This window comes from Bombus pascuorum, chromosome 7 (assembly GCF_905332965.1).
Source record: "Bombus pascuorum chromosome 7, iyBomPasc1.1, whole genome shotgun sequence".
Lineage (NCBI taxonomy): Eukaryota > Metazoa > Arthropoda > Insecta > Hymenoptera > Apidae > Bombus > Bombus pascuorum.
In genome coordinates, this window is record NC_083494.1 from 17682651 (window position 1) to 17698941 (window position 16291).

The 16291-nt window shown below is 38.6% G+C and overlaps 1 protein-coding gene across 3 annotated transcripts in view; it reads right to left on the reverse strand.

Annotated features, from left to right (window-relative positions):
• Positions 1-16291, reverse strand: part of LOC132909348 (tyrosine-protein kinase Dnt-like) — a 104055-nt gene that overhangs the window by 75212 nt on the left and 12552 nt on the right. Inside the window, exon 1 of one of the 3 annotated variants that reach the window (XM_060964131.1) lies at positions 15919-16070. The exons of the other annotated variants lie outside the window; for them this stretch is intronic. The gene's annotated coding sequence lies outside the window, so the exon portion shown is untranslated. Of the gene's footprint in view, positions 1-15918; positions 16071-16291 lie in introns of those variants that run through there. 3 annotated transcript variants of the gene reach the window in all.

The following is a 16291-nucleotide window of genomic DNA, read 5'->3' on the forward strand; positions in this document are numbered from 1 at the left end:
TATATACAACGTTAATTATTATTATTATTATCCTCATGTCGTATTACTAAAGGTCTTAAATACTACCTTTAGATTGTAATACCAACGTCTCTTTAACGCTTCCTGACACCACGACAGCATCAAAGTTTCAATGCGTTATTAAATTACACGATATTCGAGGGAACATATTTTCTCATATTAATATCATCACAAATATAAACGAAGCCACGATTAATCTTCCATGGTATTTAAAATATTACAGGAAGATTTATACAATTTTTGATAAGTTGCTCGTTTCATCTTTGCTAGTTTTAAGCAGCGTTTTGCCAATTTAGATTTCACGTAAAATATCAGCTTAAGTTACGAAACATTTGATATAAATTTCAATTGAAATTTCGTTGTACAAGAGATGCTGGAAATCTGATTCTGGCAATGCACAGTGTGTTAAATTAAATCAGCGCAGCATACAGATCGACGTTGCATCGCAGCCTGATGCAACGTCAAAATGAGTTTGAAACGTACGGATATGACTACATGTACATTCGCGTGGCGCCTGTCTTTACGAACACTACACGTTGCATTAATTTAATGGAAACGTATATGTATCTTACATGGTCTACGTAAAATTATGTTGAATTGACGCTTCGTTCGAATTGATAGTTGCGATGGTTCTTACAGAGCCTTACTCTTTCCTTTGTATTTACAGAACGAATAAAAATTTCATAACGATTGTTATGTACCTGTTTAATTAAGAAATACATTCAGAAAGTGCCTCAATTGCTTCTTTCGAACATGCTGCATGTATATTCGCTGCGTTCGGATTTTCTACGGACTAACTTTAATAGCGCCTCTGGGCTAATATTTCATTTTCAATTGTTTCTCGATTGCCTTTTTACCGTTGTACAGGATATACAACAAAGCTCTCGTTTCGGATAACTTGGCTTTCGATATTTATCTGGCAAGCATTAACACCACATTTGTGAATACACGATTTTGTCCTATATCGAATTTCAATTAAATAAAATTCCTTTCGTAATAAACAAATAAAATTTGTCATGTTATTTCTCCGTAACGTGTCAGTACTGTTAAATTCCAGCGTATAATGTTCAAGCTAGTAGGTATGATACGTCGCAGTCGCAGAAGACACTCGCAAACAGACCACGGATTAAAATACACAATTTAGCCAGCGATTAAAATCGTATTCATATTCCACCGAGACAACTAATCGAGCAAGACGTTAAGTCCTATTTTTTTTATTAATTTGCCCCTATTCGCGCAGCAAAGAAAATTTATTGATAAACGAAATAAAATTAAACCACCTAAATATTGCTGAGATAAACGACGAATATATTTCTTCAATTTCCGAATATATATTTCAGGAAACACACACACGCGTAGATACTTGATACGTCTCAACGATAAATTAACGATCAGTTAATAAAGCACATAGATGTATCCGTTTCTGTTTCGCGGGATGCAAAGCGATCAAAAGGACGGGTAAACACCTTTACATTTTGGCGTGTATTCGAAAAGCGAAGCCGGAAAGCGGTTCAACCCGGATCAGGAGCCAAGGTAAACACATTAAGGACACAACATCCCTGGTGGGAAACATATCTCGGCCAATAGGGGAGCACGATGCGATACGCTCGATTACGACGGAAATTCGAAGCGTCTTGAGAATCGAGGGTGAAAAAATCTACGGAGGGTTTAGCACAGTCGCAGCGTCCCGGAATTAATCTAGCCTCTGTAAATTCTGCTTCCTTTCCGGTAGTTCCCTTCTGTTTATCCATTCGTAAGTGGAGACAATCGTTTCCTTCGATAGCAACGGGGGATCGAAACATTACGTTCTCCGTGTGTTTGTACGAAAATCTCAGATAAGATTGTCGATAAAGGCGAATGGTCAATTTCGGCCGAAAGAAAATTAACTAGATCGTGGCATTTACGCAGGATTTATAAAAACAAATTATTGCCTTACTTTCCTGCTTACGTCATGTAAAAACGAAAGAAATATTTCGATTCCAAGCCTTTGAAGTTTGATTCGAAAGCTTTTTAGAAACTGTCGGTATTTTATAAAACGTCCATTTCCTAAACAAGGAAAATTAACGTAGTCACAACTAACGTTTTATAAATAATATTAATAAGTTTTAGGTAGATACCAATAAATATCTCGATTGTTCTAGTTTGTATCCGCGGGGCGGGAGGAGGCGTTAATGATAGTATTATATAATATTATATAATAGTTAATAACGACACTCATAATGTAAAAGTTGTTGCTTCTAGCGCGAAAGTTTTCGCCGATAAAAGATGAGAAGAAAATACGAATATTATGTAAATAAATGTACATTTACTTTTTTTTCTAAATAGAACAACGTTCTTAATTTTGAAAAGTTGCAGCGCATCGTATAGTCCGGTGGTAGGGCGTAATTAAAAATTGAATTAAATGAAAAATTTTCGAAACGCAAAAGGTTAAAAAATATCGATACAAAAGTTTATAAGAATGTTTAAAAGAAATAGGAAAAAAATAAATTTTAAGGTATTTTTGAAAGATTGGTTATTTCTATTTCGCTCAAATATAACTGATATGTATATAACTCTGGGACGGAGCTTTCTAAAACTTTATCTCTGTCATCGGTAAAATAATGTATTCCTTTGCTCTTATAATGCGAGCAATCGGTGCACTGAGAAGCCTCGAGGTTCGATATACACTCCTCTTGTTCGCAGACATTTATGCGATCGCGAGCCGTGATCTCGAAACTTTTCCGGAATTCCTCGATTCGCTCAACGACGATCGACAACGGGCGAAAAGTTTCGTTGATTCGATGAAATTTAGTTACAGCAGGCAAAGTTTCGAGAAAACTATCGGAGTTTCCGTAACTGTTCGCCGTTACATTTTCATGAGTCAACGAAACTCCTCGTCGCGTGTAATCGATAGATGTTAATTTCATTCCGGCCGATTCTGGAAAATTTCGTTATCGCGGCAATCACTGGAACAGCAGGAGTTTGGTCGTTTATCTTGTTATCGTTGTCAACTTCGTTTTCGACAACGAGCAAGTTCTCTGCGCGGTATGCGCAGGTTCCTGCGTTACGTAGCATCGTTATCGAATTTGTAGAGAATCAAACGTGTCAAAAGATGTTGAAGGTTAATATCGGTAGTATTTCTAGGTCGCAGGTAATATTAGTCGGTAGCTTCACGCGTCGATAAATTTCTTCGAGTATCAGTTCTCAAGCGATACACGTTTAATAAGCAATTAAAAATGGAGAAACGAATAAACGCGTAATTTGCCTAAGCATCTTTCGATTCCGCGCTAATAACTCGCTATCTCTTTCGTCGTTATTTCCTTGACGTTAAAAGATATCGTCGGCTTCGATAAAATATAAACAAAAAGCGTTATTGAATTTTCGATTTTACTTCTGTGTTAAAGGTTTCCTTAAAACACTGAAATATAAAAAAATTCCGCGAAATTTCCAAGATAGAACCGGGACAGGTTTAAGTGGAAAGAGAATTTTATAACACGTAACAGATACACAACGTGACGTATAACGAGCAGTTTCTCGGGAAACTATCGCAATTCACGGTGATAGAAATCATTATTACTATCATATTCGTCGAGTAGAGTACAACAAAACGAGGAAAAGCTAATACGGCATAACGCTAGAGCGTAATAACAATTACGGGTGAAACATGCTTTAATAATTTAGCCCTCAACAACTCACCGACCAAGCTTATTTTATCCGAGTCATTTATCGCGTCGCGATTTACGTTTTCGCGTTTCCACTGGCGTCGAATGGAATTCCAGGGTACTCATTTGTCGTAACTTGGCGTCCAGAGTATGGCGTCACGTTGACTGGTCGAATTTGCAATAAAGAAGATAGATGAAACGTGGGGGATATCACCGACTAATCTTTTACTCCTCCGTTTCTCATCGTTTCCCTCTTTCATTCGTTATTCATTAATGTTCATTTTGTTTCGCTAACTAAGCCACGCATTACGTTACTTTTGAACTTAAGTTAAATATATCTTTCCTTTCGAGCTACTCTCCTCGTAATGGTATCTTAAGAAATCTGTTTGCACCGTTCGAAACGCTGTTCAAGACCGATAAACTAACAGTGCAGCATATCGAACGTTACAAGGAAACTATATTTCCTTATACGTATACACAATTTAAAGTTATAATTCGCTAAGCTATGACCTTCGTACAAACATTTGTTTCGTAAATTATAATAATCACCGATGATAAAATTACCCGATGTAAACGATATCAACGTACGTTTAATTATTTTATCGACATAAATTACCTATTGAGACTGCACAATCAAATAATCCTTCCTTTTTAACGTTTTGTCTCTTTAATAAGAGACAAACAACGTTCTCTTGGCAAGAAGTTACGTTGAATTTCCATGCAGCGTTAGGTCTACGTTAGGTCCAGAAAATCTATAGCCCTACGGCGCGGTGGCGCGGTGGCCCGGTGGCGCGGCAGCGCGGCGTCTCGACGAAGGAGATCCGCGTGCACTCGATATTCTTCTCCGGCGTTATCCCTTCACGAAATTCCTTTAACCCTCCATAATCGCGGCACGATATTTTCATAATCCCCCTCAAACTTTTACGGGCTGGCCGGTCTATTTTGACGTCGAGTGTACTCTCAAAGTGGCCCATTTGGAAGCTTGTATCTAGCCTTAACGTCGAACGTAGCCAGAGAGAATTCGGATGAGAATGGTGGGACAAAGATGGAAGATCGTTTCAGCAAGCTGGCGTTACTCTTCGCAAATTATCTCGCCAATGAGAGCCCGGAGCACTTGGTCTGAAAATCATCTACGCTCATCCAACAGCGGCTTTTGTCTCTCTTCTTCCATCCCTCTCTTTCCTCCTTCGTGAAAATTTCTCTTCCTTTTTCGCTTCCGGCCACCTCTATCCGACGTTTCTTGTCGCTTTCGCGTTCGAAAGGGTTGCGCAGGCTACAGTTACGTCGGATCGTTTGTGGAAAAAGTGAGAAAAGAAGTGCCGTGAGAAATCGGGCAAACTCGAGGAGACGAGGAAAGGAGAGACAAAGGGAGAAAATCGAAGGGAACGAGAGCGAAAGAACAAGCTGCCTGCCGAAGGGAGAACCATTGTTTCCCCGAGTGGGCCGCAAAAGAGCGTCGTCGAGTTAGAGGGATGTTTGTCTTTAATTAAAATCAGTCACAACCCGTTTCACGTGCTCTGACAATCCTCCCTTTTCTCCAGCGGCCGTCGTTTCAACCCTCTATCTCACTCAGCCACTTACCGGTTTGTCAAGCAGAATTCTTAATATTCAATTATTCCATGCTGCTTTTAATTAGTTGCGCATCCGCCTTTTCGTGTTTAGCTGTTTTCGATTGCGATTCGTTGAAAACCGAACAGATCCTGTGGGACGAGAACTTTCGTAAATAATGCCACGAATCTCTTACATTTTAACATCCACTCTTTTGATAGAACAACGAAATACCGTAAAAATTTCTAATAAAGACTCGAAAAAAGATACTTCGAATGTATTTCAATAGAGACAGAAATTAGCGCAATTTCTCATATCGTATCGTAATCCGAGTTTTAGAAATTGGAAAATCCGTTATAACGAAAGAGCTGTAGACGCGGCAGTGGCCCTTCCAAAATCGATAACCAACTAAATAGCAAATAACGTATGTCAATAGCATGGCAATAGCAGCATGTAATAAAACACGTAGTTGTTAAACGTTCGGAAAAGAGCATTCCCGTGTAGAAAACCACTCCACGTGGAGTTGGTGACTCGGGTCGAGGAAATCCGCTTTGTTGCCTATTCTTCACGCCCGCCTTGCATTTGTGAAACATTTCCTGAGAAGGGTAGAAGGGGAAGCTAACGAAGGGTAGCATCTTCGGAAACCCGAGAAGAAAAAGATCACGTTTTGCTCAACCTCGGAAGAGAAAGGTGGCGGAGCTCGAAGAAACACGGAGAAGATAGATCGGTCGCATTGACGCGACTCACATTATCGCGCCTCGTCGATCGTATCTCGTACGATTTTCGTACGAAGTAAGTCTACGTCTGAATTGAAATTTGACGACTCAAACTCTTAAATCCGGCGCGACGAAGGTTGCATTAATTCTGGCTCATTCCTGTAACAATCCTCTATTACTATTAAGTGACCAAAAAGTGGTTAACCATCTCAACAGATATCGCGCAATGCGAGCAGTATCGCAAGGTTCGGCTTATCGCATGCTGATAGGCTTATCTCGGTTCAAATTATAATAAATATATTTTTCACAATTCATAAATCTCATAAACGAATAATTCTTAAATGTCTTTCTCTTTTTTTTTTTTAACTTTTTAAGCGGAATTGAAACGCTCTCTTTCTCTTTATCTCACACGCCCACGATCGTTATATCTGTAACAAAGGCTAAACGACTCTTTTTTCGTACTCATGTTTCATCTATTTTCGGTCGAAGCTCAGTGCCTTAACGTATTTACAGGCAAGACTATTTAACGGTAACCGATTGTCAGGGACAACAATGGACCAGTATGTTTTATCATACACCTGCGCGCGCGACGAGAAAGGTCCTCCCGTATGGAAAATGCGACTCGAGCACAGCGTCGTGCATTAAAGCTGCCTGCAGGCGATGAACGTGACTAATTGAGAAACTTGAGGGAAGCGTTCCACAATACGGAACCTCCTTTGTAATAGGATTGCTTTCTGTCGTACGTTACTGTTATTTAGCGGCACTAATGTAAGGGAAAATTTCATGGCCCTTCGTGGCTATGAGAATATCGTTGTACTCGTTGAATAGAACCGAATGAAAGACGGCAACATGCTCGCGAGGCGTTTCTACGTCTGACAAAGATCTCTTACAAGCGACAACTTGACGATGTTTCGATATTTTATATTCGGGCAACCGCGTGTATCGTCTCAGATTTCTATGCGAAATTCTGAGATATCCGTGTTTTTAATTCATTCTTAATTCGCGGAGCATCGATCCTTTACACTCGAATATCTTTCGCTATAGGAAAGCAACAACTCGAAGCTGTCTCGATGAAATAGAAAGTAAACTAGAAGTAAATAGACTACGTAGAGATCACAGCTAAATTAGCGATAGTAGAGAGACGAGGATATTTTGCTGGAAACAAAACGATCTCGTGTAATAGCGTTTAGCAACGATGAAGAGAAAACATTACGCGATATTAACATGTAATACCTTTGATTAATTATCGATTATTTTAGTAAGCATATTTCTCTTAGTTATGAAAAACGAATAATATACTTTTATTAATTTTCAGGATCTAACTGCACTTTTTGTACTAGTTCTGTACTATAGTGGATACTTGTAATTCTTTGCTTAAATTTTATAATTAGCGCTTATCGTAGAAAGATATTCTATTTTTGACGATATGCAACTTCAAATACAGCGGGGGACGACCGAGTATATGACGGATTTCGTTCAATATGTAGATGCATATATTCTCATCGGATATATATTCTCTTCGTTATACAGAATATATCACTGTGCTTACAGATTACCTTTAATTAAAAGGGATCACGTATTTCTGGCATTATTGGATTTTTAATGAACTATCTAGTACATATAGGATGAATCAGTTTTCTCATAATGAGATGTTTCGTATTATTCTAGAAAAATTGCTTTCAACAGATATATTTTCCCCGTTAATAAGTAATTCGTCAAATGGTTTTCGCAATTCTGCGGCATTCTGTTTTATCAGATTATACAGATATCGCAACTTACGAATACGAGGAAATAAACGACCAGAAAGCAAGTATCGGTAGCAATTTCTTTACCCTGTGGAAACTACGCACATATGTTTACGTATAAAATGTACCGAGATAAGACTATAATAATAAATTCGTTCTCACTTACCACGATCCAGCACACGTATTTTACTTTCAAAGGCTATCGACGAAGAAAATCACGTTGCGCGTTCATAGGTGAAAGTTCGCCGCAGTGCGTTCTTTCTATTTTAAAAATCAGTGAGTCGATCAAATGCTCGAGTGCTTTACCGCGTTAATACTGGAGAACAAATGGAACAGTCATCCTTTGTAAAATAATTTAATCAATTTGTAATTTCAAGCGGAAATTTTGTAGAAAATTCTCTAATTTAATCCTCTGTAAAAGCACGTCGAGAGACTGTCAGAGCGGTATAAAATCGAGACACAGCAAACGCATAAAAAAGCCTTCGATCAAACGCTCAACCACCAATTCCGATCGTTACCGCTTCTTCTTCATCCTCGTGGAGCGTACGTAGCTGGCTTTCAAGAGTCAGCTATACAACGTACCCGAGCATCAACGAAAACATTCATTAAACCGGTCTCTGCTGTCCTGTTCAAATAACTATGTCGAATCGTCGCGTCGACGAGAAACGAAGAAAACAGTGAAATTCGTTTAAACGTCTCTTTAGAAGCAACGTTCGACGACCGATTCGATTGCTCTTCCAGCGAACACCGGCCAGATACGAGTGGTTTCGGTAAGTGCAAGTCGTGAAACACAATCAACGCGACGACACCGACGATGCTAGATCGATCCAAGCGCAACCGGATGAACGGAAACTCCGATGGCTGGTTAGAAGGAGCGCGTTAACGAGCCTCGTTATTCGAAGGAGGGGAAAAACACGATTGTGGTCCTCGGCCGGCTTAAAAGTGACACACGAAGCGTAATTAGCGACAATTATCGTCGCCCGTGGTTCGTTCGGATTTTCCTGCAACGCCATGATACATCAATTCCACCGAGCTGATCCACTCGCGTATTAAAATCTCCACTCGCGCGTATTCACGGTCTATTAAAGCTCTCGCGAGGAACGAAACTGGAAGCGAGATCGTATTAACCTTTTTCTCGCAATTCTTTCGTTCGACAGTTTTACCGCTTTCTTCGATAGCGTAGCATCGAATGCAAAAAACGACGAGGAATTTTTAAGCCGGATTTAGATCAGATGTGCTGCACTACGTCGCTTCAAGCATTGAAAAATCGCATGTGATCGTACAAGACGGTGTAAAAGTTTGGTTCGTGTTCGCAATTTTTCCATACTACGCAAAGAAAGAAAGATCGTGTAATATTCAACTAACTAAACCGAATGTCAGCAAACGCGCGGTTCTCTTTCATGTTCCAACGTGCATCGAACACGGCAGCACAGTTACATATAACTAGACATTCGACGATACATTTACGGGAAAATGTTACAGCTTACGCTTTAAACTAAATTTTATAAGCTTCGATAACGATCGCGTAAGAAGTAATAATATATTTAAAGTAAATCACAAACATTTATAATTCACGACAGAATTATTTACAGGTCAACTTTTTTATTTTATATCTCGTTATTTTAAAAAATATTCCGCTACTTGAAAGACGTAGCAGGATTAGACGACGATACTCGGTGAACGCGTCCATTGCAGATATATCCCATCCACAACTCAATAACCTCCACGATGTTCCGATATTTCTATCATCCTTTGTTCAGATGGAACGATATTAGAAACGGTACAAGATATCATCCTTGGCTGGCGCGAAATAACATACGAAAGGATGCGCGTTGCAAAACCAAACAAATAAAGCGCGAGGATGAAGTACGAAGGAAACAGCGAGAACAATTATCAGTTTAGCTGGAGGAAACAGCCGTCAATAGGCAACGGACAGAGAGCGGCTTTAGCGAAACCATCTTTGCTTCTTCTTTTACCTTCCTACTCTTACCGATTCGCGTAGAAAAAGAAAGTAAAAGGGAAACGGGAAAATGGTGCAAAGAAAGTTGATGGTCTATGGATAAAAAAAACAATGAGGCAGCGGTAAGCGTCCGTACAAAAGCTTCCTTTTTCAGACGGTTCGCTTCGTTCTCGAAACTCGTCGATGATTACCACGGTTTCTTAATTAACCGTCGCTGATCGAGGAACTCATCGTACCGTTCGTGGTACCGGCGATAATTAGGGAAGCTCGGCAGCCAGTCGGAATTTTTAATTGACGAATACTGCTGGAACAATTTCTTTTCGCCTGAATCGGAGGGATGCAACGGAAACAACGAAATCGGAACTTTCTTCTACCGAGAAGGTTAAATCGTCGACAGAAACGGAATTGCGCGGCATTTTCGTTGTCGCTAACTCTGTAAATCGAAATATTATTTCTCTTTCTGCTATATAGGATGGTTTAAAAAAGGATTAGATAAAAAAGGAATTATCTACTTGCGAAACTAAGAAAGAACATTTATCCGGGTATAAAAATTTATACTTTAAAATTTTTCGAGGCATCCCGTAAGTAGTACGGTTTTCCCGGTGTTTAAGCTAACTTCAAATACAAAGTAATATTACTTTTAGTAGAAACACGACAAATTTACATAATCGTAGGAACAATGGAAATAAGTTACCATACGCGGTATGTAACGGTATAATTAGATAGACGTTGGATATTACCGCAGAATTTACGGAACGAAATACCACTTGAAAATTACAGCCGTCGTTCTTGCGACGTCCACGCGTCTACATTTTCGAATATCTTACGACAAATTTACCATAGATGGTCGTGCACTTTAAACTAACACATTTCATCATAAATTGATCGTACAGTTTTGCCGTGATTCAAAATTCAATAAAATATTTATTTTATAAGTCGTATTTAAGAAATTACATCAAACTAGGGAACCTGACTATGAAACGTTAGAAAAAATACATATCGTTTTATACGTTCCATTTAGAAAGCAATCAGAAGAATAAATTTACGTAAAGGAAGTCGTATGATTTTAATTGTGCTTTGCAAGTACGCGGATACACCCTATGCCATAACGTAGCAGAACTTGGTCAAAAGTACAAAACTTTATATAGTCTGACCTAGTTGCTAAAATTATCCTCTATAGAGGTATGCAGATAGATACTTGCAAGTTTTCCAGCTACGTCTTTTTATGCTTTTCGCATAGCTTAATTGTAAGTTATAACACGTTGCGTCGTTTGTACGTACGTAGAGATGCGTCTCGCATTATCCAAGTAACATCGTAACGTCTACAGCTTTTATAAAGTTCAACACTCGACTAGTTCCCTTCGAAATATCTTTGCTTTATCTTTCCGTTTCTATCGAGCATCAAGTAGAAAGTAAAATAATGCGTTCGTAAACGAAATATTCTATGTCCAAGTTGTCAAATATATTTGTTATACTTGTTATATCTGTTTTGCTCTGAAAGCTCGTGCTCCGACAATATGCTCGTACGGTGATTGATCAACAAACAAAATCTTGTACCACGAATTAAACAAAGTATCGAGAACAAAAATGGATCACAGCATATCCTTTCCGCATGTGAGTTTATCGCATCGATCCGCTGCGATAAATCGTACGAAAGCGGAGTAATCCATTTTTTCTAAATCGGAATTCGGTTGTACCGAATATTTTATATTTATATTTATTTTAGATAACGAATTATACGATCGATCCACCTTCACTCTCGATGCCTCTGATATTTTATCGCAAATTCAATCGTTACTCTCCCCTTAACAAATTTACGATCGTTCGTTTGGAATATGTTGTTCAGCTTGATTTACCCTCGGAACGTGACTTGCACCGTATCCCCTCGTACAAAACTCTAACAATAGCTACAAATCTTAGACATAACCAAGCGGAGAATAAACTTTCGTCAATTTCTCCGTGGCAGCAAATCGAACGTTTCCCTTCCTTTGTGCCTTCTGCATTAATGACGATAGATGCTTTCTCATAAGTCTCGGCAAGTTCCCGGCTGTTCTAAGCGGAATCCTGCTTTAGACACTCGTCACTGGATTTATTTCCTTGACGACGCGTTGCAGGTTACGTACGAGGCTTGTCGAATTGGATTTGCGTCGAAAGGATCCTCGCGCAGACGTCAAGAACTTCTCGCTTTCCTTCCCCTCTTCCTCCACCGTTATCCTGCCAACTGCAGCCGACGATGCACCTACCACTTCTACGATTCTCTCGACGACTCCCTTCTATTCCGTATCTCTGACTCTTGACGCCGGATTTATCGCACGGCAACACCCTGCTCGCTTATTGATACATCTGCCCAATCCACGCGCCAATACCTTCGCTGCATACAATTTCCGACTTTTGTGAGTATCGCGTACCACCTATGTACGTAATGGAAATTCATAAGCCTAACGTTAACTTCTAATGAGTAACAATTCCAATATCTCGTAGTGGCTCTGGTATCTCGATCACAGATTATCGATTATCGTAACCAATACAGAAAATCGATATCGTGAACGATCAGCGTGTCAGCGATAAACGGTAAATACGAGTCGCCTATTGAATATTCATTCGAAGCGCTCAATTATTTATTTTCCCAGACGTGTCGAGCTTTTCCACGATGCATTTTCGATCAGCAAAAATGCGCTGCACAGGCCTGTTTCAAACTGGCGATTTATAGAAAGTCATCGAGTTGCCAGAAATTATAATTAACACCCGCGCCGTTCGTTTTAAATTGCATTCGACATGGTATGGTGTATCAACGCGTATATTCATCGCATCGTTGCTTCGCACAACTAATGACAGTATTTATTAGGTACCTACCAGAGAAACTGTAATAAATTTTCAATCTCTTTTAACGCAATTATACCGCGAAATTCTACCAAAAATGTTATTAACAAGATACCAAAATATCAAAATTTATAACGTTGCGTTATAAATAATATTATTAGTAATAATAATAATAATAAGGAAATTTGTATTAATATCTTGTTTACGAGTTATTTATTAATGTGATACGTATGAGAAATTTAATTTTTAATACAACGTGTCACTTGTTATTTTGTTTCCGATATAACTCGGAAAACAGTCACGAATACAACGATGAAGCGCTCGTTCCCTATCGCATTTTCTTCGTACTCTGGCAAAACTCTCAACAAAAACTACACTAATGTCAGTGAAATAATACTTTTGTATCCTTGGTCAACACCGTCGCACGTACTGTCTGTATAGAACTGCATTAGAAGCACCGCATGCAGATTTCGATGTTAGAAACTAGTCGGCTACAATGATTCGAAATCCAATAATATTGCATCGATACAGTAATATAATACAGTATAATTAGCGAATCAATATGCGTCAGATATACGGAGAATAGACAATTATCGATAGAGAACGGTTAACTCTTTAACGATATAACCTTAGAGATACTAGAACGAGCACTTAAATGACGTAATCGTTATGTATGTATTATTTGTATCTGATATGAAACATGTAGAGCAAACGGCTGGGTAAAGAGGTAATTGTTTTCAAAATTCTACGTTCTAAATTTTTGATCGTTTTGTTACAGAGTCAAAAGGTTAAACGATTGGTATCGTTCCAAAGACGACGATATACTTTGTTTATAAAAACCAGAATTATTTTTAACAGATGACAGCATCGTTAAACGATGCAATTTAATGGACTATGAAAAGTTCATTTGTTCTACGAGAATCACCGGCGCTACGAGTGAAATAAGAAGTAAAACGGGCGCGTTATCCACCTAATGAATTTTTTAGTGGACCAGCTACATCGGTAGTAGCTCAGCTGAAAACGATAAAGTACATGGTATTAGACGGAAGATTCTCGCGAAACGGCAGAAAAAGACAACGGCGGTGAAGAAAAAAGCCAGAACGAACGAGCGCGAGTGCAGAGGAGTGGAAACATAAAAAGTGTCGGAGGATCACGAGCAATTTCCATTGGATGCAGCGGAACGGGTATTACGCCTGCAGGCCGATTTTATGCGATGATAGAGTTCGACAGGTACGACCGTTTTGCAATATGCGCAGGCGCACGCCGCATGGCCATCCGACGATTTTCTACGCATTCCGATTTCCAGAATGCGTCCCAGGAAACGCACGGTTCTTCTTCGAAACACCACGTTTCCCTGTCATCGTCATTATCCTCCAGGCCCACCGTCCTTGTTTGTACGAGCATTATAGCTCGACCACTTTGCGAGCGCGGCAAGTCTAATATTTTACCAACGAGAGTACTTCGTCGCTCCATTTGTATAGGCGCGCTAGTTTGCATCGTGCACGTTGAAATACTTCACGTACGCGACCGAGCAAACGTAACGTTGCATGAAAAAATGTTCCGGCTAAAAATTGCGCGCGTCGAAACGTCATGAATGGGAACGAACGCTATTTGCTCGGCACAACGCATCCTTTTTTTAACCGGTATTTTTTACTTACGACTCCGTTTACGACTGGCACGAGAAGCATTTACAGTTTCCTCCCGTTATTATTACAGAGATCGATGAATAACGGAAAATATTTTATGCTCTGCGTAGATATTACTCTCTTCTCTCGATTGAATAGTTTGGAGAATTTTTAATACCGGGAAAGCTTCGTTTTTATACATTTTTCATTTCCTTTTTTATCGTAGAAAAGGGTTCTTGGAGTAAGCTTCGAGTAGTTTGTGACACAATGATTTCAAACTTTTTTCTCATTTTAATAACTTTAATAAAATGTAACGGCGCAACGACAGAGAACAGTACCGTATAAAAGTAAACAAATAAGTTAATATGTAAGATATACGCACGAGTCCTTACATAAATATCATAGGATACTTACTTAATAGGAAAATAGGTTAAATCGACAAATTTGTTAGTAATTATTACTTTCTTTAAAACTATATATTTTATGTTATAAAAACATCTCTCTCTCTCTCTCTCGCTTGGTCGTTCTCTATCATTTTCTTCCCATATCAAAATCATTTTTATAAAATTATATCTTACATATGACATGGATATATCTCTATTATAAGTATTCTATATCGGGGATTCGTTACCAAGTTTCTTTTGATTTTAATCGAATATACGTATTTTATGAAAATTATTATATCTGAAATAGGTAAATCTATGCCGTACGTGTTTACGCGTACGTATCGTATACAAATAGGAGAAGTTCTATCTATGACATGGAAATAGATTTCAATCCTAACTGCAAATCCTATTCAAGACGTTTCACACACGCGTGTACTTCGTACACTCGTACAAAGCCACGTTGCACAAATGTGCTATATTGTAGCCAATCTGCATTAGATACACAAAGGATATCCAATCATAATTGCAATATGTACATACATATACTTAACGATACATGTATCGATATTAGCACACGTCGTATCGATGCAATATCGGCGGTTGCCTATCGCCTTGTTAATACTATCTCACGCATCGCTATTATCATTATTCTCTACATAAAATTGGTCGACAATATACACTGCCGACAATAAGTATAAAGATATAAATTAAATACATTCCACTGCTTTCATTTTCTAGTTGTTTTGTTATATGTCCGTCGTTTCGTTTGCTTCATATTTGTCCTACAATGTGAAGTACATATTACCAAGTAAAGTAAAATTTGTTAAGTCTGCGATAAGTATAGCGAGTAGGTGGTCCAATACTTATGATATGCATAGTACATCTTACGATGTAAAACAAACAATTTATGCAATATCGAAGTAAATTTCTGAAAGTAAATTATCAACTGTAATTAAATGGCCGAATGCTTACAAACGAGGAACACGTCAAACAGATTAAATTGAATCTAAACGCTGACGAACTTAATTGCCAAAGCTGCTACGATTAATTAGTTCGATAATTAAACGGATTAGTCTGTTAATCAGTTAATTAGAGATAGATGGGAAAAAGTTGTAGGATTAAATGGAAAGTATGCAGCATCTTTCTAGATTTGAAATTTTCACGATGATCGGTCGACGGTGTTTGTGATTCTTCGGATTTCCATCGTTTTATTACCTAAAACCAAGAGAATTTGTTCGATAGGCTTGTATCGATGTATCGTTCTAAGATACTAGAGCATTCGGCGATAGCAATTTTCATAATCCCTTTTCGCTATACGCTTAAATTTATCTAAATCTGCCTGCCTTTCCCTTTTATTTTCTCACTACTATATCGCTAATACGCACATACCTACATATTTATGTGCAAACGTGCTAAACCACTATGGACGTTATTCGCGCACCATGCATTTGGCACGTACCATATGTCACATGAAAACCGACGGCACCTCGGTTCGATCGATGGTCCTAAAAATGTCGAGTAAGCTGGATGTTATTCGATTGCGAATAATATGTATTATGGCAGGATATTAATGTCGAAAATTTGAAATCAAAGTTCGTCCTTTATATAAGATATAATAGATATAATCGGGTAAGCGTAGGAAAAGTCTCGCTACGTACAATTATAATTATAATTGATACAATATGCGAAATTAACGGTATCAGATGAAACAATTAAGGAAAGTATTTCAGGCTATTAGGAGAAAACTATGCGCTGTTAGCTAGACATTTTAACAGCGACGAGGTCAGGCTTGCGGATTAAAGGAAAATCCCTAATACCATTTTCCTCGCCAT